This window comes from Scyliorhinus canicula, chromosome 9 (assembly GCF_902713615.1).
Source record: "Scyliorhinus canicula chromosome 9, sScyCan1.1, whole genome shotgun sequence".
Taxonomy (NCBI): Eukaryota; Metazoa; Chordata; class Chondrichthyes; order Carcharhiniformes; family Scyliorhinidae; genus Scyliorhinus; species Scyliorhinus canicula.
In genome coordinates, this window is record NC_052154.1 from 64,514,453 (window position 1) to 64,541,165 (window position 26,713).

Consider the following 26,713-nt stretch of genomic DNA (forward strand, 5'->3'; position numbering starts at 1 on the left):
TCTGATGAGCACATTGTTTTATGAGGGTTTGGGGAGGCGGGGAGGCACATTGTTTTATGGGGGTTTGGGGAGGCCCACGGGGAGGGAGGGGGGTGGTGAAGGGAAGGCAATTGTTTAGCAGAGGCTGCCTGCTCTGTGCAAGAGAAGTTCTGGAGCTCAACTTCGGAAACATCCCATAAGGTGTCCACTGAATCCTTTGCAAAGTGATTGTAAAAATAATCTTTGGAAAAAAGTTCAATGGGGTATCCAGTCCATTCCCCAGGCCTGGACCTCTAGTTGAGCTCCACTTGCTCTCCTGGAGCAGCCTGTGTGCCCCTTTTTACTCAGTGCACCTGTCAGTCACTGCTGCTCCACCAGGCCCCTCCTCAATCAAGCCACCTCTGGCTGAGGTTCAACCTTAAACATGGAGCCATTCAGTACAGTACGCCAGTATTGCCTATGCTGAAACAGATAGAAAAATTATTATTTTAAAAATTGTTTTTCAAGGTCAGCAAGAATGGAGAAGCGGGCGCAAAATACCACAAGAGTTGGGAAATGAGATTCCAATTGGCGAGTTCTCATTTCCCGATTTTCTACGCTCCTCGCTAGTGATGAACAAAGTTCCCGTCAGATCTCCAGTTAGGTCCCTGGAGTCATACTAGAGAAGACGGGGCCCATCTCCGACAAGGTGAAGGTCCAAGGGAAAGTCCTGAGGAACCTTCTGGATCACCTTAGAAGTAGGGAGCCCACTCCCACCGAAACTATGGGCATGATATACTGGCTGTTCACACCGGTGGGATATTCCGGTCCCACCGAAAAACATGTGGTGGATTGGATGGTAAATCCCACTCTACATCTCCGACCCTAGTCTGAGGCACAGGGCTACAGCCCACGGGGGACCCTATGCCCATCTCCCCCAATAGCAAAGACTCGGGTTCTGACATAGAGGCAGAGGAATCAGGTTTGCCCCTGGTGGCTGGTACTGATGAAGAACCTGCGTTGGTGAACCTCAGATGCTCTCTGAGGAGCCAAAGGTCACCTGTCCATTTTACACCTCCCAACCGACTCCACCTGCCGCGGACTCAAGGCCAAGCGCAAAGAGGTGGAAAAGACCTCATCGCCGTGCAGCTCCGGGGTTGAGAAGGACTTGAGGGGGGAGGGAAATTATAATGCCCATGAAGACCGGGGATTGTTGATTGATCTCCCATGGATACATTCTTATCTTGAGTGGGTGGGGATTCACCCAATAGGGACTCACCAAAGGGACTTTAAAATTTGTAACCCAGACCCAGAGCGGTGTTCCTGATGGCCCCGTGCTGGGACGCCAGCCTTGTACACTGCGACTGCAGCTTCTTTTTGTTCAAGGAATAAACCGGAGTTGGGGCGGCACGGTGGTACAGTGGTTAGCACTGTTGCCTATTGCATTGAACAAACTGTTCCAGAATTTTATATCATTGAATGATAATGGACTTCAATACTTCTATACATGTTAAATTATTCACTTGTCAGGCATAATATACCCTTAAAGGAAAATTGTATTACTTGTAAAATATATTAATATCGGTCTTGCACAAATTTCTCTTTTTGACCTAGATGGAGATTATTTACTCTAGTTTCCAGATGTATAGCTATTGAAGCTGAGAGGGTGTTTTCTAATTGCCCGTGCATGCAACTCACCTTCAGCAAGCCAGATTACATGATCCTGTGAAACAGTTACCAAACCTTTTTCTCGTACTTTTAAAGGCAAAATTTGAAAACAAACCATTTCTCTTCCCTTAATGCTGTACTCTTTAAATAAACTGATAATTGAAACTTTGTAACTTTTACATCTGCACAAATTATTATACTGCAGTTCTAATCAGTTTTGCATTTCAGCCGCTTTCATGTAAGACTGTGACCGCTGTGGTTGCTGAGAAACTGCAAATTGTGAAGGTCTGATTCCAGGATCCTGCAGAACATTGAGTGCTTTCTTAGGCAAGCAAAACCTCCTCAGGCATTGCCCCACATAAATCTGGAGCTGCATGTTCCTTATTTTCCACTGGCTATATGTCTCCTCACTGTTGTGGCCATGAAGGACATGGGGATGATCAATAGATCTTCCTGAGAATTTTGTGGAGTATGAACTTCCTTATTGACTAGGCAGGAACTCGGCCAATGGGAAATGAGTAGCATGAGTTTAAAATCCGGTGCCTCATTCCAGGTTGGTATTCTGTAGGTCCCCGGGGGCTTGGACTTGTGGTCTGTAAGCTGCGGCAGTGGCCTTTACGTTATGTAAATAAAAGGGTTTGATGTTCGAAGTCTGGCCTTGGCGAGATTACATTGGCGATGTGGAGTAAACAAGTTTTTCAATCTTCATTATCGAGAACAAGCGGTTTCTCCAGTAATGTGGCCTATCCAGATGTCCCTGACTCGAAAATTAACTTAACAAGTTAGTAGACTTGGTCAAAAACCACTATGACCCGAAGCCCTCTCATATATTCCAGGAATACCACTTTAACACAACAGGGAAAACCCCAGGTGAACCAGTCACCAAATCTTTGGCTAGGCTATGAAAATCAGCAGAACATTGTGAATTCAGACCATCGCTGAATAATATGTTGCAAAACAGTTAGTGTGTAGAATAAACCACTTGACAATCCAAAAAACAAATTATTGGCAAAACCTAACCTGGATTTTAAAAAAGCCATTGAAATAGCGTCATCACTGGAAAATGCAAAAAAAAAGGGCTCAGGAGCTATAAGAGGGGGGGGGGATGTCAGACTGCAATGTCCTCTGGTTTAGGGGAGGGGCCTTGTGTAACAGTGGCCATTCCTCAACTGAGGGCACTTGTGTAAGAAAGATATCAGCTGTCCATTACAATATCACAGCTCAAGTTGCATCACCAGGCAACCAAGAAAATGCAATGGCAGCCCCAAGAATGCTGGGAAACATATTCTAGAAGTTTGCAGATGCCAGATAATGGATTATTGCAAACATTGCCAAAGTGCACAGCCAAGACAAAGCAAATTCTTGGCCAAGCGGAGAACAGTTCAGGCTGGCACCATACAGGTATACCCACTACCTGAACGGGGACAATGCAACTAAATCACATCATTAGAACCAAGGTCACCCTGGAATTGCTGGTAAATGGTCATCCATTGAAAATGGAGGTGGACACGAGGGCTGCAGTCTCCTTTAGCGGGCAGCAGACATATGATCACTTCCAAACTCTTGAGCTTGGAAGACACAAAGGTCAGACTAGCCACCCTATAGGGGCGAACCATTATGAATAAAGGGCACCAAAGGGTGGCATGTTGGGGCAGTGGCTAGCACTAGTGCCTCACGACGCTGAGAACATGGGTTTGATCCTGGCCCCGGGTCACTCCCCATGTGGAGTTTGCACATTCTTCCCCTGTCTGTGTGGGCCTCACCCCCACAACCCAAAGATATGTAGGGTAGGTGGATTGGCTACGCTAAATGAATAAAGAGCACTACAATGACTTACACGCAGCAATCAGCCTGACTCCCATTCATTGTTGTGTGGGGACAAGAAACAAGCCTAATAGGGAGGGATTGGCTCCAGTGGATCCGACTGAACTGCTTGGAAATCTTCATTCTGGGTGTAGGACTTCATGAAGTCATCAGCAGGGCAGCACGGTGGCACAGTGGTTAGCATTGCTGCCTACGGCGCTGAGGACCCGGGTTCGGATCCCGGCCCTGGGTCACTGTCCGTGTGGAGTTTGCACATTCTCCCCGTGTCTGCGTGGGTTTCACCCCCACAACCCAAAAGATGTGCAGGATAGGTGGATTGGCCATTCTAAAATTGCCCCTTAATTGGAAAAAATAATTGGGTACTCTAAATTTATAAAAAAAAAAAAAAAATGAAGTCATCAGCAAGTACCCTGAAATTTTCAAAGAAGAATTGGGGAAAATAAGAGCCAAAGCCAAGATTTATGTCAACCCCAATACTACACCTAAATATTTTAGAGTGAGACTGGTTCCATATTCCCTATTGGAAAAGGCAAAGACTGAACTTGGGCACATAAAAAATCTCAGCATAATAAGGCCTGTACTATTCAAAGTGTGGCCCGCACCTGTCGTCCCTGTCCTTATGCCGGACAAATTGGTCCGCCTCTGTGGAGATTATAACTCACGGTCAATCAGGTTTCCAAGCTAGATAGCTAGCCCATGCCTCAAATCGAAGATTATTAGTAGGTGGCCAAACAGTCACTAAGTTGGATATGAGCCATGCCCATCTTCTATTTGAATTAGACAGGCCTTCCCAGAAGTATCTTAACAAACAATGCGCACAAGGGTCTATATTTTTTTTTTTTTAAATTTAGATTAGCCAATTATTTTTTTCCAATTAAGGGGCAATTTAGCATGGCCAATCCACCTACTTTGCACATTTTTGGGTTGTGGGGGCGAAACCCACGCAGACACGGGGAGAACGTGAAAACTCCACACGGACAGTGACCCAGAGCCGGGATCGAACCTGGGACCTCAGCGCCGTGAGGCGGTTGTGCTAACCACTAGGCCACCGTGCTGCCCTCACAAGGGTCTATATGAGTAGACTCGCTTGGGGTCTCATCAGCATGTGCTATGTTCCAACGGTTCATGGAGAACATACTCCAAAGATTACCCAAACTGGTGGTGTACCTGGATGAAGTCCTGGTCCCAGGGACCAAGACTTCAGAACAAGAGCACCTGGCGAATCTAGAAGATACTCGACAGCTAGGGGACACCCGAAGAAGGAAAAATGTGTTTTTCAAGCAAATAGTGACCTACTTGGCTATCTGGTGAATAAAAAAGGTCAACATCTGGCAGGGGACAAGGTAAAGACCATCAAGGAAACACCAACGCCAAGAAACAGCACGGAGTTAAAATCCTTCCTGGGATGAGTAAATTATTATGGGAAATTTATCTCGAATTTGGCCTCCTTACTGACCCCCTTGCGTAGCCTACTACGGAAATACTAAAGATGGTCTTGGGAAGCACCATAGGTGGAGGCTTTCAATAAATTTAAACAACTGCTGTCATCCAAATTATTAGCCCATTTTGACCCCAAGAAGGAACTCCTTTTGACATGTGATGCTTCCCCTTATGGGATTGGGCAGTACTTTTGCACCGCTGGAAAGACGGAATGGAAAGCCCTATTTCATATGCACCCAGGACCCTTTTGGCCGAGCAGAGGTATTCTCAAATTGAGAAAGAGGCCTTGGTGGTCGTGTTTGGTCTAAAAATGTTCCACCGATATGTCTATGGTAGGCGTTTCAAAGAAGAACAGTACAGCACAGGAACAGGCCCTTCGGCCCTACAAGCCTGCGCCAATCACATGTCCTATCTAGACCAACCACCTGTATCCTTCTATGCCCGTCTATTCATGTACCTATCCAGATAAGTCTTAAAGGTCACTAACATATCTGCCTCAACTACCTCACTTGGCAGTGCATTCCAGGCCACCACCAACCTCTGTGTAAAAAACCTCCCCTGCACATCTTCACTGAACCTATCCCCTCTCACCGTAACTTGTGCCCCCTTGTAATTGTAATTTCAGACCTGGGAAAAAGCCTCCAACTGTTCATCCTATCTATACCCCTCATAATTTTACAAACTTCTATCAGGTCGCCCCTCAGCCTCCGTCTTTCTAGGGAGAACAATCCCAGTTTATTCAATCTCTCCTCACAGCTAATTCCCTCCATACCAGGCAACATCCTGGTAAACCTTTTCTGTACTCTCTCCAAAGCATCCACGTCCTTCTGGTATTGTGGTGACCAGAATTGGACACAGTATTCCAAATGTGGCCTGACCAATGTTCAATATAACTGTAACATAATTTGCAAACTTTTATACTTGATGCCGCGTCCGATGAAGACAAGCATGCCATATGCTTTCTTTAGCACCAGTTCACCTTTGCTGACACGTTTAAGGATTTGTGGATCTGCACGTCCATATCTGTGTGTGTGTCTATGTTATTCATAATCGTAAACTACCACAAGCCCTTATTGGGACTTTTTAAAGAGGATACGGCAATTCCCCCTATTGCCTCTGTGTTGGGCCTTGTTACTCACAGCTTATGAATACTTTTGAGAGCACTGCCTTGGAATTCTATAGCTATCTCTAGTGAGTTGAGTTGCCTCATGCTACCCACAAGCCTGGCTCCTTTAGCAGCACTGGAAGAGATCATAATGACCCTAAATTATTTAGAGACTTGCCATTGTCCACAAGGCAAATTAAGGCCTGGACGTAAAAAGATCCAACAAAGTCTAAACTAAAGTACATGATCCTGAATAGTGGATTCCAAGGACAACCCTTGGAAGAAATTAAACCTTATCTGACTGAGAAAGACGAGCTCAGTGTTAAGGATGGTATCTTTATCTGGAGATCCCAAGTAGTTGCCCCTTGCCCAGGGTGACGTCCGATACTTATGGAACTATGTAATAGCCACCCTGGAGTATCAAAAAATAAAATGCTTGCCAGAGGTATGTCTGGTGACCCAGCCTTGGGGTTCCGTGCATCACCGCCGCCCCTCCACCTGTTGACCCGCGCTGAAGTGACGCCGGGCCCAATACTCGACGTGGAGGCGTCAATGGGCCCCAGATGAGGTGGAGTGTCCGGAGCTCAAAGTGTGATAGTAGGCCCCAAGTTGGAGCTCCGGGGCGTGGGGTTCTCCAGGCCAATGGGGTCAGGGGTCTCTGGAGCTGATCCCTGCCTTGCCACCGTACAGGCATTGCAGCCTGCCCTGTGCCCCCCTACCCCACACTGGCAGCCGATCGTTTAGGAGGTGCTGGCGTGGTGTCCATTCGAGGTGGTGTTGTGGTAACATCAGCGGAGGGAGAGGGGGTGGCAGTGCAATCCGCGGCTGCTTTGGTGTCCACTGTGGCTTTGGAGGCAAACAATTCTTCCGCGTATACCCCACCTTCTTGCAGGCATGGCATCACATGCCATCCGCAGACCAAAAAATGCAACGGTCTCCCCCTTGATGGTAGACTTCTGCTCCCCTCTCGAATACCTCCTCCCAGGCCAAGCGGATGAAAGCCTAGTGCCAGCAGGAGTAGATGTGCCTGGGGGGCCTCATTCAGGCCAAGAGGGAGTGGCACCAGTTCAGAACGTGTCTCCCCCAGTAGTTGGAGGTGGAGGAAGTCGCGCTCCATAGAGAGGCAGGCCGGGTCACTGGCGAATATGATCCTCTTGCCGGTGGCCTCCAGAGGGTCCAAGGCCATGTAGGTCCACCCACCTCGAGACCCTTTTCCAGGACAAGGTGGACCGCCCTCCCGACTCTCAGGAAAAGCACGACCTTCCCGTACATATGAGAGGCGGCCACATTGGCCAAGGGGCCAACGATCCCTCTATGGTCACGGTGGGGTGAGCGCAGCACTTGACCCCTAACTTCCAGGTTAGTAACTGGAATGGTGGTGGGGTTGCGGGAGTTGTGAAGGCCGAAGAGACCACCAAATCCACATAGGTAGCTCTGGAACCACCGTAGGTGGAGTGGCCATTAGGGCAAGTGCTACGGCTACCCCAATGTGGGCTTTGTTGTATCGGTTCAATTTGAGAATAGACGGGGTGGGGGTGGGGGTTAGGAGAAGAGCAAGGTGGAATAATGTACTCTTACCCCAAAAAGGTTTGCGGAGGAACGAAGGAAGGAAGGGAAGAGAGAGCAAGGAATACAGCGTGAGGAGAAAGGATAGTGGCACAGGAAGATGGGCATTGTGGATGGGTTGGTGCCTAATGGGAGACTCCTGTGGAGCTGGAGGGTGGGAGGGAAGGGGTGCAAAAGTAGATCTTCAGTCCAGGGGCAGGGCCCAGCAAACTCACAGTCCGTACTCCCACCCTTGGAGACCACACCGATGTAAAGTAGGTGCTGAAGCGCGAGGTCTTCAGCCCGAGAGGGACCCAGCAAAATACAGTTTCTGCTCCCACCCTGGAACGACCACACCGATGAAATCAGACATATCCCTGATTAGAGAAGCTGCTGGCGTGCAAGGTCTTCAGCCCGGGAGGGGCTCGGCAAACACACTGTCTACTGCATCCCTCTGCCCTGGGAGAAGCACACCTGATCGATAAGAAAAGCATTGTCCTTGCTGAAGGCAGTTGTGGATGGGTGGGAGGACCTGGCCATGCAGGGCCCTCAACCCAGGAGGGGCCCAGCAAACAAGCAGTCCAAAGGTACTCCGCTCCAAACTTGGTGGTGAAGTCTCAAAGTCACCTTCTTGTCCTTCTCTCCTTCCTTCCCTCCTTTCTGCAGTCAGCTTCGCAATAAACAGCACTGGGAACAGACAGCAAACTGATGAGCAGCAGCAACACAGAGAGAGCCACGCTCCACCATAACAACAACTTCACAACTCCAAAGTCTGCACTGGGAGTGGCTGCTTTAGATTGGCCAATCTAAATTGCTCCTTAATGTTCTTTAAACGGTGGCAACCTTTCCTCGACTTTCTGGCTCAACGATAGGGTACTGGGACAGTAGCAGCAGCAACCCGGGGGGGGAGGGGGGGGGAACGTTGATTATGTTTGCTTATTTTATTTAAATTTGATTTATTTAATTTTAATTTATGGTTAAGTTCTCTTGTTGGGGGGTGGGGGGGGGTGGGGGGAGTGTGATACATGTGATGTTACGGTATGGGGGAATTGTGGGTGTTATGGGGCTGTTAGTTGCATATTACTGCTTGTTGCTACACTTGTTGTTATATTTTTATATTTTCTGTAAAAAATTCCAATAAAAATTATTTTTAAAAAAATAAATAAATAAATTGCTCCTTAATTAAAAAAAAAGGGTACTTTAAAATTACAAAAAAAGAAAGTCATTACTGGAAGCCACACAAACACAGAGCATAGCAGAAGGGGCAAGAAAACACCCCTTTCCCGTCTTCAATGTAGTAACAGGACAGCCAAATCCTCCCCTTGACTCACTCCAGGTCAAAGAAGCAGAAGGGGCAACAGTACGCAAACCCACAGCCTCCGGGTAACTGAAGCATTGTCCAAGTCACTGCTCCTCCTCTCCATCTGGCATTGAGAAAGCACCCCATTTCCCTCTTCTATCCGGTAGCAAGCCAGCCACTATCTTCCCATGGCATGGCCTCACTCTAGGTCAAAGAAGCAGAAGGGGCAGCAAACAGAAACTAAACCCACAAGTAGTTTGCAGCTGAAAGTAGGAGCACACAAAAGACACAACTTGCAGCCACCAGGAAGTGGGGAATGTGAGCTCCCCTGATAAGGGAGTGAGGCGATCATTAATCTTTTCTGTTGTATAAGTAGAGTCAGCCAGTTAGGTACCGGCTAGATAGTAGATTAGTAGAGAAGTACTGGTGCTACGTAAATATTAGTCTTACAACACCAGGTTAAAGTCCAACAGATTTGTTTGGAATCATTAGTTTTCGGAGCGCAGCTCCTTCATCAGGTGGACCTTAACCAGGTGTTGTAAGACTTCTTACTGTGCCCACCCCAGTCCAAAGCTGGCATCTCCACATTATGTAAATATTAGTGTGAATAAAGTTACGTTTTGTTTGTCTCACATTTATTTGTTTAAAAAAAAACAAATTCTAATTAAGGGGGAACTTAGCATGGTAAGTCCACCTACCCTGCACATCTTTGGGTTGTGGGGGTGAGACCCACACAGACACGGGGAGAATGTACAAACTCCAGGGGTCCATTCTCCCCATGTCTGCATTGGTCGCACCCCCACAACCCAAAGATATGCAGGGTAGGTGAACGTGCCACGCTAAATTGTCCATTTATTGGGAAAAAAATGAATTGGGTACTTTAAATTTATTTAAAAAAGAGACTGTACAGACTCCACACGGACAGTGACCCGGGGCCAGGAACAAACCTGGGTCCTCAGCGCCGTGAGGCAGCAGTGCTAATCATTGCGCCACCATGCCACCCAGTCATTTGACTCACAAACACGTGTTGGACTCTTCATGACCCTCACAAAAAGTGCAAAGCTTGGAACGTTTCTCCTTTCATTCACAGCAATGCATTGGCATAAAAAACAATTGTCACTGAGGTTTTAAACAAAATGTAGTGCAGATTTATTCAGGGCAGGGAAGCACACTTATAGAACATAGAACAGTACAGCACAGAACAGGCCCTTCGGCCCTCGATGTTGTGCCGAGCAATGATCACCCGACTTAAACCCACGTAACCCGTATACCCGTAACCCAACAATCCCCCCCATTAACCTTACACTACGGGCAATTTAGCATGGCCAATCCACCTAACCCGCACATCTTTGGACTGTGGGAGGAAACCGGAGCACCCGGAGGAAACCCACGCACACACGGGGAGGACGTGCAGACTCGTAGTGTATGTGTATTTTACTCTGGGAATGCTGGATTGGATGATGAATTCTGAGTTGGGAGGCATGGCTTCAGCAGTGTTTCTGTTTCCCTTAATTTAAGGCCAAACATTTATTTTACACTCCCTTTGATTTCATTACATTTTCATCAGCCAGAGAGCGTTGGTAAAGATGCAAGTAATAAACTGAATAAGACAATGAGTGAATGAACAAATCAGTGGGTGAATGATTCATTCTTTTGATTATATGAAGCTGCAGCTTTTCAGGTTGAGAATTGAGGCAATGTGTCGGCATGTGATTATCACTGCTCATTCTGGTTGCAATGCCACTATCTCCTCCCTTGTTTGTTTAGATTAGACTCTTTCTTAAAGAGACACAACCTTTATGGTAAAGTGTTGGCTGATGATAACTTTTTTGCTTTAGTGGATTAAAAGGACAGAGAACAATGATACATTGTAATGTGATTTGCATTGCAAGAAGGTTGATAATGTTATGAGTACTTTTTAATTGAATTCTCATTACCATCCTCAAAGGTGCAGTATCTAACACAATTTGGTGATAAACCAAAGTATTCTTCTGTCATTTCTGCTCAGTTACAAAACATAAAAACATAATATATATTGTGTTTGTGTTCTGGGCACACAAAAGTATTTTTAGGAGTTGGGCAGCACGGTGGCGCAGTGGTTAGCATTGCTGCCTCACGGCACCGAGGTCCCAGATTCAATCCCAGCTCTGGGTCACTGTCCGTGGGGAGCTTGCACATTCTCCCCGTGTTTGTGTGGGTTCTGCCCCACAACCCAAAGATGTGCAGAGTAGATGGATTGGCCACGCTAAATTACTTTAATTAGGAAAAAATGAATTGGGTACTTTTATTTATAAAAAAGTTTTTTTAGGAGTTGAAGTTTATCTATTTTCTCCTTTTCCTCTCTATCATTCCCCCGCATCCAAAAGGCTGGAGGTTGTCAATACCAAACAATACAACAGTAGTTTGCTAATCAGTTTGCCTCGATTTTCTTTTCCAACATGAGGTGGGAGTGCGTGGGGGAGGTGAGTGTGGAAATTAAATAATTTGTGGTCAAGCATCTCCCCCATTCAATGTGAATGTGACCAAACACTCAAGAGGAATGGAAGTCAAAGAATCCCTTTAGAAGCCCATCTAGTCTGCACTGATCCTCTTAAAGAGCTCCCTACCTAGGCCCACTTCCCCACCCTATCCCAGTAACCACACCTAACCTTTGGACACTAAGGGGCAATTTTGCATGACCAAGCCACCTACCCTGCATATCTTTGGATTGTGGGAGGAAATTAAACGCGGGTGTAGCCATCTGGGATGGCCACTTACCACATGAAACATGGACGTTAGCAAAGTCTAAAGGGAAATATGGACAATACAAGATTCAGGCAAGCACAGAGCCTGCATGTATATTCATGAGCAGAGAATGCAGACAGCATCGAAACCACCAACGATTAGCATTTTAATGACCCATCTCCGTAAGACAAAGGACTGATACTCAGGTAACCGATACAATTCCAGACACATCAGTGCTACTCCTTTTACTCAAGAAGCATAATCAGCCAAGGTCAATGACCGCTTAGGACACGCCCAGCCATCCGCCTCTTTATTGGCTCAGATCGAAGGCAGTGATTGAGAACTGCCCAATGAATTGGGTCCAAACCTAAGGACCGCCCAAAAGTGCGCGAAACCCCCAAATATAAAGAGAGACACTGCCATGTGTTCGATCTCTTTTGGACCTGGCGTCCGGCAACATCCATCTCCAACTGCAGCACCATGACCAAGTTCAACGCGCTACCAGACGGTTGAGCCCAGCTGAACAGCAGTTACTTCTCCAGACCCAGCAGATTCGAACAAAAGCCACTGTTCCTCTGACATAAGCCGGGTCCCTGAAGTTAAGTACATGTTGTCATAGTTGTTAGGTGGCGTTTAGCTCGTAGTGTTTATGTTGCACGTATAAGTTAATCTTGGGTGTAAATAAAGTATTATTGAACTTGAACTAACTAACTGGTTGTTGGGCCTTTGATCGATATCCGGTTGTACCTTGTGGTGGTATCATCCGATACCTGGCGACTCTGAAAGCAATATAATATCAAAATCTAGACAAAAGAAGGGCAACCTTACTGACTGCCATAGTTATAGCGAGTAAATATAGCAACACGGGTCCCTGGCACTGTGAGACAGCAGTGCTAACCACTGTGCCACAGGTCCCTGGTACTGTGAGGCAGCAGTGTTAACCGCTGTGCTACGGGTCCCTGGTACTGTGAGGCAGCAGTGCTAACCGCTGTGCCACCTTCAATCCTACACATCTCTGTTTGAGGGAAATGTGTGCTGATGCTCCAATGCACTGATGTGCATGTTCTGATTTAGGTCTTTTGTCAGATACAAGCGGTGTTGTGCGTTGTTAGCACCCAACTATTAATGTCCTGATACTTTGCAAGACTAGATCCATTTCGATAATGTAGATGAGCTTCCAATCTGTATTGGTGAAGGTGGATGTGTCTGGGGTGGAGTTGTTAGGGGCTTTGGGAACTATATCAAGAGTACTGTATTGGCAGCGCAATGGTACAGTGTTTAGCACTGCTGCTTCACAGCGCCAGGGACCCCGGTTCAATTCTGGCCTTGGGTGACTGTAAAGTGTTCACGATCTCCCCGTATATGAGTGGGATTCCTCTGGGTTCTCCTGTGTCCTCCCACAGTCCAAAGATGTGCAGGTTAGGTGGATTGCCTGTGCTAAAATTTCCCTTATTGTCCAAAGTTGTGTAGTTAGGTGGGGTGCTCTTTCAGAGAGTTGGTGCAGACTGGAAGGGCTGAATGGCTTCCTTCCGCGCTGTAGGGAATCTATAAGCAGTTCCCTGGTGATTTCCTATCTTTTCAGTTCTCAGTCAGAGGTGAATGAGGTCCATTTTGTTTTATAAATTTAGATTACCCAATTATTTTTATTCCAATGAAGGGGCAATTTAGCATGGCCAATCCACCTACCTGGCACATTTTTGTGTTGTGAGGGTGAGACCAACACAGACACGGGGAGAATGTGCAAACTCCACACAGACAGTGACCTGGGGCCAGGATCGAACACGGGTCCTCGGAGCGGAGAGGCAGCAGTGCTAACCACTGCACCACTGTGCCGTCGCGTGAATGAGCTCTATTTGGAAAGAATTTGTATTGTACTGTTCACAACTTCTAAATATCGCAAATTGTTTTACAGCCAATTAGGCACCTATGAGGTGCAGTCACTGTTGTACTATGGAAAATGGGGCACCAATGTGCACACAGTAAGATCCCACAAACAGCAACAGGATTATATCCAGATAATCCCTTTTGGTTATATTGGTTGAAGGAGTAAATATTGGTGAGGCCACCAGGAGGAACACCCAAGTCTTCTTTGAATATTGTCATGAAACCTTTTACATCTGCCTGAGACGACAGGCAGGGTCTTGGTTTAAGAACATATCTGAAAGATGTTACCTCTGACAGTGCAGCGTTCTCTCAACACTGAAGTGTCAGTTTATGTTCTCAATTTTCTGCATCTGAACTCACAATCTTCTAATTTAGACGAGAGAGTGCTACCTACTTAGCCAAGGCTGACAATACTTTTGGAAGGAAGGATAAGATAAACTTCACCCAGCATCTCCCCCAGCTTCTGCCAAACAAATCACGGAATCAAATGACAAAATGAGTGAAATGTTTGGAGAGAGGTCTGTGACCCAGATCCCTCAATTTCCAAGTGGAAAATCGTAGGGTCAGTCGGCCCTATAAAGATTTCCGACGGATTGAATATGTGATCTTCTCTCAATACATGGACAAAACTGTCTCCCCTTCTCAGTTTCACTTCAGTTCTCATTTTACCAGCATCACTGTCAAATGCATTGTGACCTGTTCTACCACACTAACACATAAACAATGGAAATATTATATGTTCTCCCAGTGTCTGCGGGGTTTCCTCCGGGTGCTCTGATTTCCTCCCACAGTCCAAAGATGTGCAGATTAGTTGGATTGGCCATGCTAAAATTGTCCCTCAGTGTCCAAAGACATGAAGGTTGGGTGGGGTACAGGGTTAGGGTGGGGAATTGGGCCTAGGTAGGGTGCTTTTTGTGAGGGCCACGAAGAATCCAGCACGAGTCTTCAGGATACAAAGAAATAACATTTATTTACAATAACATATATATATATATATATACACACACACACAACAGCAGCAACTTCCCTTGCAGCTAACTCCTCTCTCTCTGCCGGTTCCAAACTGGCCAGCTTTATTTATGCAGGGAGTCTGCTAATGATTTCTCCATCCGCCTCATTGGGGAAGCTCATACTCCCACAGGATTGTGGGATTGTCATTAGTCCCCAGCCAATGGTAAGCAGGCAGGTTATAACATCCCCCCCCCCCCCCCTCCCCAAAGTCCAAGGAATCCACCGAAGACCCTGGCGAAGGAGGGAGTCGGACTCGTTTTACCGCAGGCCGGACCCTATTTGCACGAGGTGCTGGATTGGGCGGCATGTAACGAGATGGAGACCGGCGCTTCCATGATGAACGGCACAACGGTTGTCCATCCACGACCCGTGGGCCTGAGGATTCCCCCTCTGAGGTATCTTGTGTCTCCATCTCGGAGTCAGAGTCTGCTGCCTCCGTCATCTCGGCGTCTTTTATCTACACGTGGTTCTGTCACGACCTGCGCAGGCTTTGAGTGACGCACCAGAGGAAGATTGTGAGGAATTCTTTCCATTGTGTCTGGTCTCTGTGGCTGTAGAAATGAGCTCTTGGGGCGGGAAATCTTTGGAAGTGATAGTCTTCTGGACCGAACATGGTCGACATGTTTGCGCTGGAGACGACCCTGGGCTTGCACCTGGTAAGAGATAGGGCCCATTTGGCGAAAGATTACGCCAGGGACCCACTGGGCACCACCAGCAAAATTCCGAACGAACTCTAGGTCACCGGGCGTAAACTGCCGAATTGGCCGGTGCCGAGAAAAACCATGTCCCTGCCGTTCTTGTGTGCAGCATATTTTTGCGCCAATGTCCGGGAAAACCATGCTAAGGCGGGTGCGAAGTCTCCGGCCCATTAGGAGCTCTGCGGGAGCTACCCCAGTCACCGCATGGGGGGGTGGTCCTATAGAAAAACAAAAAATGAGCCAGTCTCGTGTCCATCGACCCGGAAGACTGCTTCTTGAGGCCTCGTTTGAATGTCTACGCTGCGCACTCCGCCAACCCATTTGAAGCCGGGTGGTAAGGGGCAGTGCGGATATGGCGTATGCCGTTCATCTTCATGAACCTCGCAAACTCCTCACTTGTGAACGGAGTGCCATTGTCCGTGACCAGCACCTCGGGGAGACCATGCGTACTGAAAGACAAACGCATCTTCTCGATTGTTGCGCAGGACGTTGTGCCTCCCATCTTATGCACCTCTAGCCATTTAGACTGGGCGTCGATTAATAGCAGGAACATGGATCCTTGAAAAGGGCCGGCGAAATCCACATGCAAGCGCGCCCAAGGCCGCCCTGGCCATTCCCAGTGATGTAGGGGCGTGGCCGGCGGAAGCTTCTGATGCTCCTGGCAAATGGAGCAGTTTTGGGCCACCTTCTCAATGTCGGTGTCGAGGCCTGGCCACCAGACATAACTCCGGCCAACATTTTCATTTTAGTCACACCTGGGCCAACATTTTCATTTTGGTTACACCTGGATGCCCATTGTGCAAGTCTCTCAGTATCAGCTCCTGTCCTTTTTCCGGGACAATCACACGCGTCCCCCACAAAAGGATGCCGTCTTCTACGCTGAATTCGGACAGCTTGGAGTAAAATGCCCGCAACTCGCCTGGGAGCTGACTATGCTGCACACCATACAGGACTATGTGCCGAACCTTTGACAGGACTGGCTCCGTCTGGGTCCACTCATGGATCTGTCGTGCCATGACAGGCAAGGTGTCCATAAAATTTAGGGTTGCAACCACCTCACCGGTCGTGGGGGCCTACATGGGTCCGGTTGATAAAGGCAATCGGCTCAGTGCGTTGGCATTCCCTATCTGGGTTCCTGGATTGTGCTCCAGGGAATACTCGTATGCAGTGAGCAACAAAGCCCAGCGCTGGATCCGTGCAGAAGCAATGGGCGGTATTGGCTTATCCTCTCTGAAAAGTCCCAGGAGAGGCTTATGATCAGTCACGATAGTGAAGTGGCGGCCATATACGTACTAGTGGAAAGTTTCACCGCAAAGACCACTGCCAGGCCCTCCTTCTCGATCTGCGTGTACTTTTTTTCCGCTGCAGTCAGTGTGCGGGAGGCGAAAGCTTTCGGCCGCTCGGCCCCGTTCTCCATCTTGTGGGACAGGATGGCCCCAATACCATACGGGGATGCATCACATGTGACGAGCAAAGGCTTTCCAGGATCATAGTGGGTTAGTAACCCAGACGACGACAATTGATGTTTTACCCACTGGAAAGCGGTTTCTTGCGGCTGACCCCAAACCCAGGTGTGATTCTTCTTTAGCAGAAGGTGCAACGGGGCCAGCATAGTTGGCAGATTGGGGAGGAACTTTCCGTAATAGTTTACGAGGCCGAGAAACGAACAAAGATGCGAAGTGTCAGTCGGGGCGGGGGCCTGTTGAATCGCGCGGACCTTCTCTGTGAAGGGGTGCAAACCTTCGCGGTCCATCCGATAACCCAGGTAGACTACTTCCTTCGCCTGAAAAACGCACTTTGTGCGACGCAAATGAACTCCAGCCGCCGAAAAACGTCGAAGGACAGCCTCCAAATTTTCCAGGTGTTCCTGCTCCGACGTCCCTGTGATCAAAACTAAATCCAAGTAGACAGCAACACGCGGTAAACCTCTCAAAATGCCCTCCATAATGCATTGAAAAATAGCGCAGGCAGAGGATACTCCAAAGTGCAAACGTGTATATTCATACAGGCCCCGGTGTGTATTAATCGTTACATATGGCCGGGAGGCAGGGTCCAGCTCCAACTGCAGGTAGGCGTGACTCGTATCTAATTTTGTGAACAAGAGTCCGCCTGCAAGCTTCGCGTAGCGGTCCTCTATGCGAAGCATTGGGTATCGGTCGAGTCGGGAAGCCGTACGCACTGTAAGTTTATAGTCGCTGCACAAGCGAACTGTGGCATCTGGCTTCATTACAGGTACAATTGGTGCTGCCCAGTCAGCGAAACGGACGGGCCTGATAATACCCAAAGTCTCCAAACGAGTGAGCTCCCCTTCTACCTTCTCGAGCACGGCATAAGGCACCGGGCGCTCCCGGAAATAGCGCGGCGTGGCTCCTGGTTCGACTTGGATACAGACTACAGCCCCTTTTATTTTCCCCAAACCGGGCTGGAATACATCTGGGTATCGCCCTAGCATCTCAGTCAACTCTCCAGAAACTGTTTGGAGGATGTGCTGCCACTGCAACCGCAAATGGCGCAACCAGTCCCGACCCAACAGGCTGGGCCCATGGCCACGCACCACAATAAGTGGGAAACGCCCCTCCTGGCGTCCATAAACAGCAGGGGTCATCGTACTTCCTGCAATGTCCAATGGTTCCCCCGTATAGGTGGCCAACCTGGCCTGTGTGTCGGTTAATGCAAGGGTCTGTATACCCTGCTTGATGCAGTCGAATGTCCTCTGGGCGATCACGGAGACCGCTGCGCCAGTGTCCAACTCCATCTCAAGCGGGTAACCATTGACCCGTACTGTCACCTTAATGGGGGCCACACGGGGAGCTTCCACACAATGCAGCCGCAGGCAGTCATCCTCCGTCTCCACGTCTTTGGGAGTAGTCGCCACAGGTTCATCCAAATGAAAGGTACGGCCCCTGGGCTGGCCCCAGTTTCGGTCGGAATGACGGCGCCTCTGGCGCCCCCAAGACTGGCGTCCGTGACGGGGTTGGCGCCTACAAGTCTGACACGGACATGGCTCCTCATCCATTGGTTCTGGAGAGGGCTCCCTTCGGGGAGGAATGTGCGACAGCCACTGGCGTCAATCCGGACATCGCCTCGCCCAAGGTACCGCAGGGGTGCAGGGGGATGCTTTCGGACGGAAGGGGTTGCACCCCAAGGCATTCACCTCCATTCCCTGCAGCTCCTGCATGCCTCGTTCTGCGCTCTCTCGGGGCAATACTATTTGAATGGCCTGCTGAAAAGTCAATGTTGGCTCGGCTAACAACTTTCTCTGGATGGCCGCATTGTTAATACCGCAAACCAAACGGTCGCGTAACATTTCTGATAAGGTCTCACAATAGTCACAGTACTCCGCAATCCTGCGTAGCCTGGATAGAAAGTCGGCAAGGGATTCTCCTGGGGTCCTCTCAGCGGTATTAAACCGGTAACGCTGGACTATCGTGGACGGGGTTGGGTTAAAATGTTGCCCCACTAAGTTCACAAGTTCATCAAACGTTTTGGTGTCCGGCGCAGCTGGGTACGTAACGCTCCTAATCACCCCAAACGTATGCGGGCCGCAGGCGGTGAGCAATATGACCACCTGCCGTTCTTTTTCGGTGATGTTGTTTGCCTGGAAATAGTAACGCATCCGTTGTGCATACTGGTTCCAGCTTTCCAGCGCAGCATTAAAAACATCCAAACGTCCATACAGAGGCATGGTGTGATAGAAAACAACTTCCAACCTGTATCCAACAAAAATCCAGGGAGGTGGCTTCAGCAGTGTAGACAGCTATTCACTTTAACCCTCATCGCCAGTTTTGTGAGGGCCACGAAGAATCCAGCACGAGTTTTCAGGATACAAATAAATAACATTTATTTACAAGAACATATATATATATATGCAACAGCAGCAAATTCCCTTGCAGCTAACTCCTCTCTCTCTGCTGGTTCCAAACTGGCCAGCTTCATTTATGCAGGGAGTCTGCTAATGATTTCTCCGCCCCCCCCCTCATTGGGGAAGCTCATACTCCCACAGGATTGTGGGATTGTCATTAGTCCCCAGCCAATGGTAAGCAGGCAGGTTATAACAGTGCTCTTTCAGAGGTTTGATGCAGACTCTGCAATGTCGGGATTCTATGAATTGCACCACGGTTTGATGAGATGATGGTCATTTCATTTTAGGTTTTCCCTGATTTTTATGCAGGATACTGCATTCAATTTCAATACGAAATTAGAAATTCCTAAGCAGACAGTCATGCAGATTGCATCCCTTTTCCAGCAATTTTAGTCACAGCATCAACCATGTGACCGACAGTCAACGTATTGACTGTATTAAATTTGACATTGGTTTAATCCTCAGACAAAGGAACATCGGCTTTTCAAGCTACTCATATTAATCCATGCAGAATTAACTGTGGGATCAGGGAAAACAAACAGTATACAAGGCTGCACAACATGGCCCAGAGTTAGGTGTGGAGATAGTCCTGGACTAAAACACTCCGAAGAGTTTTGCTGAGGCTGCAATTACTAGATCAGATAATTAAAATAACACTTTCACAACAAAACATTTGAAACCGTATCTGAATGAGATTTTTGGATGTAACAGTGTAAATGTAATGTGCCATCTCCAAAAATAGGAGTTATTTTTTGCATTCCTGACAATGTTGAGTTGCAGGCTGAGAATTGGAAACAGATGACAAAACCTGACGGGCATCAAGGGAAAGACTCATTTGGTGCAGACTCCTTTACAAGTCTTGTTTTAAAAGAGACAAATACCAGAATGGCCAATTATTCAAAATCTCAGAAGCAGGTTAACACTACAAAATTCCTACCAAGATTAGAAAATGGATGAACAATGTAACTCCTACGAAATAGAAACAACTACGTAGCAATTACATCATCGGGGCCTCAGGCATAATTCTGGCAGCATAGCTATTTCCGTGCCATGGATCTTGTGCATTCAGTAGGAGAAACTGAGAGAGCAGTGCTGATAGATTTTTACCACCTAATCTACCCCACAACATAAAACCACATTAATCAAGACGCCTTTGTTTCTGTTGCCTCCTTCCTCTCCTAATACTATTCAGCCACAAAAGTTCTTAATTGGTTATGAAGCACTTTGTCATTCTGTGGTCATGAAAAGTACTAAATACAATTTTGAAATGTTCCTTTTATGTTGCTGACTTGATGTCATTAATGGTAAACCTGGATACTTGGTACCTTCTTTCCACACTGAAACTATCAGCACTACTATTCTATGATTTTTAGGCAGGAATTACTGAAATCTGAATCGTGTGTCATTTGTTGATCATCAGCTATCTGCCACACCTCTTTGATGTAGATAACCTGACAGCAGTTAACTGTGAGAAAAGCTCAATATGAATAGCAGATGGGCAGCACGGTGGCCTAGTGGTTAGCATAACCGCCTCACGGCGCTGAGGTCCCAGGTTCGATCCCGGCTCTAGGTCACTTTCCGTGTGGAGTTTGCACGTTCTCCCCGTGTCTGCGTGGGTTTCGCCCCCACAACCCAAAAATGTGCAGAGTAGGTGGATTGGCCGCGCTAAATTGCCCCTTAATTGGAAAAAATAATTGGCTAATCTAAATTTATAAAAAAAAAAAAAAAAAAAAAAAAAAAATATGAATAGCAGATGATGTAATTGGATCCCAATTCCACCAGTGGATGAATGGCAGAGAAATAACAGATTTTCCCCAGTGGACCATCAAATGTTTTTTTTCATTGATGTTGTGGGTGGCACAGTGGTTAGCACTGGGACTCGAGTTCAATTCCAGTCTTGGATGACTGTGTGGAGTTTTCAATTTCTCCCCGTGTCTGCGTGGGCTTCCTCCCACAGTCCAAAGATGTGCAGGTTAGGTGGATTGGCCATGCTAAATTTGCCCCTTAGTGTCCAAGGATGTGCAGGATAGGTGGGTTTGCGGGGATAAGGTGGGGGAGTGGACCTAGGTAGGGTGCTCTTTCAGAGGGTCGGTGCAAGACCCGATGGGCAAAATGGCCTCTTTCTGCACTGTAGGGATTCTGTGGAATAGGGATTCTTTTTTTAATATTTTGTTCTGGTACTTGCATAAACAAGAACAAACAAAACAAATGAAAGCAGAAGTGAAATTATACAACTGGAACTGGATAAATAACCAACATCCACCCCCCCCCCCTCCCCCCCCTCCTGCCGACATACCCCCTCCTCCAGTCCTGCCTTCCTCATTTTAACCCCATTAACCTCCCCCTCTGCTGACACCTCAAAGGAATAGGGATTATATGGAATCTTTCCTCAGTATTCTCCCTTCTCTTCTAAAGGGACTGATTCCCAATGAGGTTTGGTCCAGTCTCTGGTATCTCAGGAGATTATTCATGTTCAAGCCTGAACAATGTTAGCTGGCTATTTAACTATATTACACCCAAGCCCAATCCTATTGTCACTTGATCTCCATATATGCACATTTTGTATCAGGGGTCATTGGATAGTGATCAGAAATGGGAATTCTCTTCAACTGTTTGCCTACCTGGTATAAGGGAACTGAAGTCGTTTACAGGATCCCAACCTTTAATCTTGGCTATCATCAGTTTAACTCAGCCCAGACCAGAAATCAAACCTAATCTGCACACCTCAGTATTAGGTTTACTCTCCAAGCTATCAGGGGTACTACACATTTCCATTTTTATTAGCTTTGTTACAATTTTCAATGCTTTGCTCAGAAAATAACATGATATGAAGATGTTGGTGTTAGACTGCGGCGGGCACAGTAAGAAGTCTTACAACACCACGTTAAAGTCCAACAGGTTGGTTTTGAATCACTAGTTTTTGGAGCACTGCTCCTTCATCAGGTGAGTGAAGAGGTGGGTTCCACAAACACATATATCGACAAAGTCAATGATGCAAGATGATACTTTGAATGTGAGTCTTTGCAGGTAATTAAGTCTTTGCAGGTCCAGACGGTGTGACTGGAGAGAGGGATAATCACAGGTTAAAGAGGTATAAATTGTCTCAAGCCAGGACAGTTGGTAGGATTTCGCAAGCCCAGGCCAGATGGTGGGGGGTGAATGTAATGAGACATGAATCCAAGGTCCTGGTTGAGGCCGTACTCACGTGTGCAGAAGTTGGCTATCAGTTTCTGCTTGGTGATTCTGCATTGTTGTGCACCTTGAAGGCCGCCTTTGAAAACGCTTACCCGAAGATCAGAGGCTGGATGGCTTCGACTGCTGAAGTGTTCCCGACTGGAAGGGAACATTCTGCCTGGCGATTGTCGTGCGATGTCCGTTCATCCGTTGTCGCAGCGTCTGCATGGTCTCGCAGAAAATAATAAATCAACAATATCAGCGAGCACATGTAATAATGTATTAGCACTGCACTAACAGTGTTACCTAAGTAACTGGACACGGGTCAACTTTAGAGAACCATTTAGTTTGCACGACTGTCAGCACAAGTAGTGAGTCATTGCATGAGATGACCTTTACACAATTTTATATATTAAAAAATCTTGGATTCTCTGATGAATGAATGTGCAGGTACACGGTCTGATTTAAGACTGAGCCACATGGACCAAGGAGGTTTCAGGGTGGAATCCATAGGGTGGAATATTCCTATAATTTGTCAGTGTCAGATTCTGACTGAAAACTGGTGTGTATCTCTCCAGTCGGGTTTTCAGACCAGATCTTCAGCCACTCTGACATAAAGAAAATCTAGGGATGTGGTTTACATCGTCAGTCTGGCAGGGTGCGGCCTGATAGAGCCTGCAAACCCAGCTCCACAGAGATCAGGGTGCCATCTTTAAAAGGTGCCCTGATCAGTACTGACATTTAAAAACATTTTTAAAAATTGGTTTTCCCAAACTTTATGTTACATATTTCAGTTTGTACGATTAGTTTACAGATTTCATAGCTGCTGTTTGCCATTGTTTGGGAGGGCAACTAAGGAAAGACTGATGTTACACAACAAATATAGATGAAAGTACAATGAGAGAACATACAACAAAACACAAATCACTATACATATTTACAACTAATTGTTTCTCTCCTCCTTCTGTGGCTTTGGGCTCCATACGGCTGTTTTGCCTCAGCTGATGCTAGCCTCAACGCGAGTTGCCCCACGTGTTGCTGCTCCGAAGGTTGTCCAGAACCCGACCAGTCTGGGGCAAGCCCAGACATGTGGAAATGGATGGCTGGGGCTACCTGGCACTGTTCATATTTGTCCTCCACCTCCGGGAAGAATCTGTTCATTTGGGTTCCAGTTGGGAGCGCTCTGCGCACCACCTTTAACTGTATCAGGCTCATCCCTGCACACGTGGAGGTGGAGGTGGCCCTGTGCAGTGCTTTGATGCAAAGTCACCTCCCTACTTCTATGCCTGGTTCCTCCTCCCAGTTCTTCTTAGTCTTATCCAGGAGGATTGTACCTCCTCCAACAGTTGCCCATACAGGTCCCCACAATTCCCCTTCCCTAGGTCACCCACGTCCAAAAGTTCCTCAACCAGCCGATGTCTCGGTATCTGGGGGTATGCCGTCATTTCCCTTCGGAGAAAGTTACAGACCTGTATGTACCTCATCTTGTTCCTTTGGGTAGTTGGAGCTTTTCCTCCAGGGTCGCTATCCTGTCACCTGTGTACATGTCGCAACTATCAGTGTCTTCCTCGTCCTGTCTTCAACTTGTTGCGGGTGTGAATCTGTGGTTGTTACAGATGGGAGCTTTAGTGGTTGGGCCAAAGTGCTGTCTCATTTGATACTATGTCGGAGTGTGGCCACTACCACTGGGCTTCTTGAGTATTTGATTGGACGGATTGGGAGTACGGTCATGATCAGTGCTCGGAAAGATGTCTCCATGCAAGAACCCTGCTCCATCCTCACCCATTCCACCTCCAGCTCCTTCATCCAGCCCCTCACTCTTTCTGCCGTGGCCGCCCAATGGTAGAACTGTAAGTTTGGGAGGGTCAGGCCTCCATAATTTCTTTGTAGGACCCTTTTTTGGATCCTTGGGTCCTTACCTCCCAACACAAATGCCATGATTAGTTTGTTCACCATATTAAAGAAGGCCATGGGGATGTAGATTGGGAGGGATCTGAACAGGAAGAGGAACCTGGTCAGTCTGTTCATTTTGATCGTCTGCACTCTCCATGCCAGCAGAGTGGGAGTGTGTCCCACCTTTGCAGATCCTTTTTTAACTTCCTCCACCAGACTTGCCAGGTTCCATTTGTGGATCCGTTTCCAGTCAGGGTTTTGGATCCCCAGGTAGCGGAATTTGTTTTGGGCTTGTCCGAACTGTAGTCTGTGGAGACCAGTGCTAAATGGCACCCAATTGGCAAATGAATTTGATCCTGGGCACTGGTTAGACCCGGCGAGTGCATATTCAAAGTGTGTCTAAATGCACTCTTAAAAATACAAACGACCGTCATAGAAATAAATTCTCCTCAGTTCTGTCTTAAATGGGGTGATGCCTTATTTTTAAAGTGACCCCTAGTTCTAGATCCTCCAATAAGAGGAACCATCATTTCCCCATCCATCCTGTCGTAGAATCACAGAATCGACAGCACGGAGACAGGCCCTTCTGCCCAAACTTGGTCCATGACAATCAAAAGCCCATCTAAGCTAACCCCATTTGCCTGCATTTCGCCCATATCCCCCTGAACCGTTCCTATCGATGTATCTGCCCAAATGCCTTTAAAATGTTGTCAATGTCCCTGCCTCAACCACTTCCTCCAGCAGCTCATTCCACATACATACCACCCTCTGTGTAAAAAAATGTTGTTCCTCAGGTTCTTATTAATTCTTTCCCCTCTTAACTGAAACCTATGCCCTCTAGTTCTCGATTTCCCAACCCTGGAAAAAAGACGGAGTGCATTCACCCTATCCATGCCACACGTGATCTTATACACCTTTATCAGATCACCCCTCAGTCTCCTTCGCTCCAAAGACAAAAGTCCTAGCCTCCCAGATGATCCTGAGTGCATCCAACTTCCTAACTCTGTCTCCCAGGAGCTGCAGCCGGGTGCACTTCCCACAGGTCGAGGCATCAGGGACAATGCAATTTGCCCTGAGTTCCCACATCCTGCAGGAGGAGCATATCACGACCCTCAGTGCCATCCCAACTGCTCCAAGACTGAAGAGGAAAGTTAAGACGACATTACCAGAGATTACCTGTACTCTGCTGAGATATCACTCGCTGAAGCCTTTTGAGCCAAGCCTCACCACTCAAGCACTCTGCTGCAAATTTTCTAATAGCGCTCCTCTGCACACCTCTCTCTCGCCCTCCCTTTTTCTTTCTTACTTGTGGTCCTCACTGTGACTGGTCTTTTTTTTTTGGTTAGAGGAGGAGGGAGGAAGGCAAACACTGAAGTAGGTGTTTGGGGTTTAACTGTCCCTTGACAACAGCTCCTCCATAAACCACTTTGTAGAAGCGCTGACCGCTCAATGCAAATCTTCCCCGCAACAGCTAATCAGCGCCGCCCCTCTGCTGAAAACTTGCCTTCACTCGAACATGGAAGGTGTCTTGCTGTCAAGACCCCTCAGGATCTTATATGCATTTTAACCTTGTGTGAGGGGATGTTTAGCACAGGGCCAAATCGCTGGCTTTGAAAGCAGACCAAGCAGACCAGCAGCACGGTTCGATTCCCGTAACAGCCTCCCCGAACAGGCGCCAGAATGTGGCGACTAGGGGCTTTTCACAGTAACTTCATTGAAGCCTACTCGTGACAATAAGTGATTTTCATTTTTTCATTTCATTCATGCACTAGGATGCCCAGATTCCTCTGTACCTCAGAGCTCTGTAATGTCTCACCATTTAGATAATAAGCTTCATAAAAAACTCTTACTGCCAAAATGGACAATTTCATATGTTTCCACTGTAGAATCCGCTAAAGCAGCACTTTTGAGCTGTTTAGACCATGTTTATTTACGAAATGCAAGATCTCCACACCCCATAGGGTCTCACTCCCCGGCTTGCACCCAGGTCAGGGATTTTATATTAGTTATCTAACCCCTGTTAAGGGGAAGCCCTGCCCTCTTGTTTCCATTGAAGGTCCTAATCAGTGGAAGCCATGGGAATCTGATAGTCCTGATGTAGTGGCTTCAACAAGTGTTATAACATCCTCATTATACTCCATTTGCCTGACCTTTGCATACTCACTTGACCTATTTATATCACTTTGTAGCCTCCTTATGTCCTCTTCACAACTTACTTTCTGACCTATCATTGTGTCATCAGCAACATACACCCACTCACTAATTTCTTTTAGTCCACCAACAGTAAAATATGTTGAGACATTCCTCTGCATATGATGAATGCTATAGAAATGCAAGTTATTATTATTTACAACCAGGCAGAGAATGAGCCTTTGAAAAAAAAACTGGAAAGAAGTATGACTCAGTTGTTATCACTCCATGTCTTTGAGTTTCTAAGCATTACTCATGACTCAAGCACATATTGTGGCTGAGGACTCAAACTAAGGGAATCCCGAATTGCTGGAACCTCAGTCGTACAATTAAGACATTAAAATTAATTTCAGTTTGCTTATGTAGGTAGACATTGCTATTCAAGGATGGGCAGGGATTCTCCCTGTACCCTAGTCATGGGGATAAAGTCTCCGTTT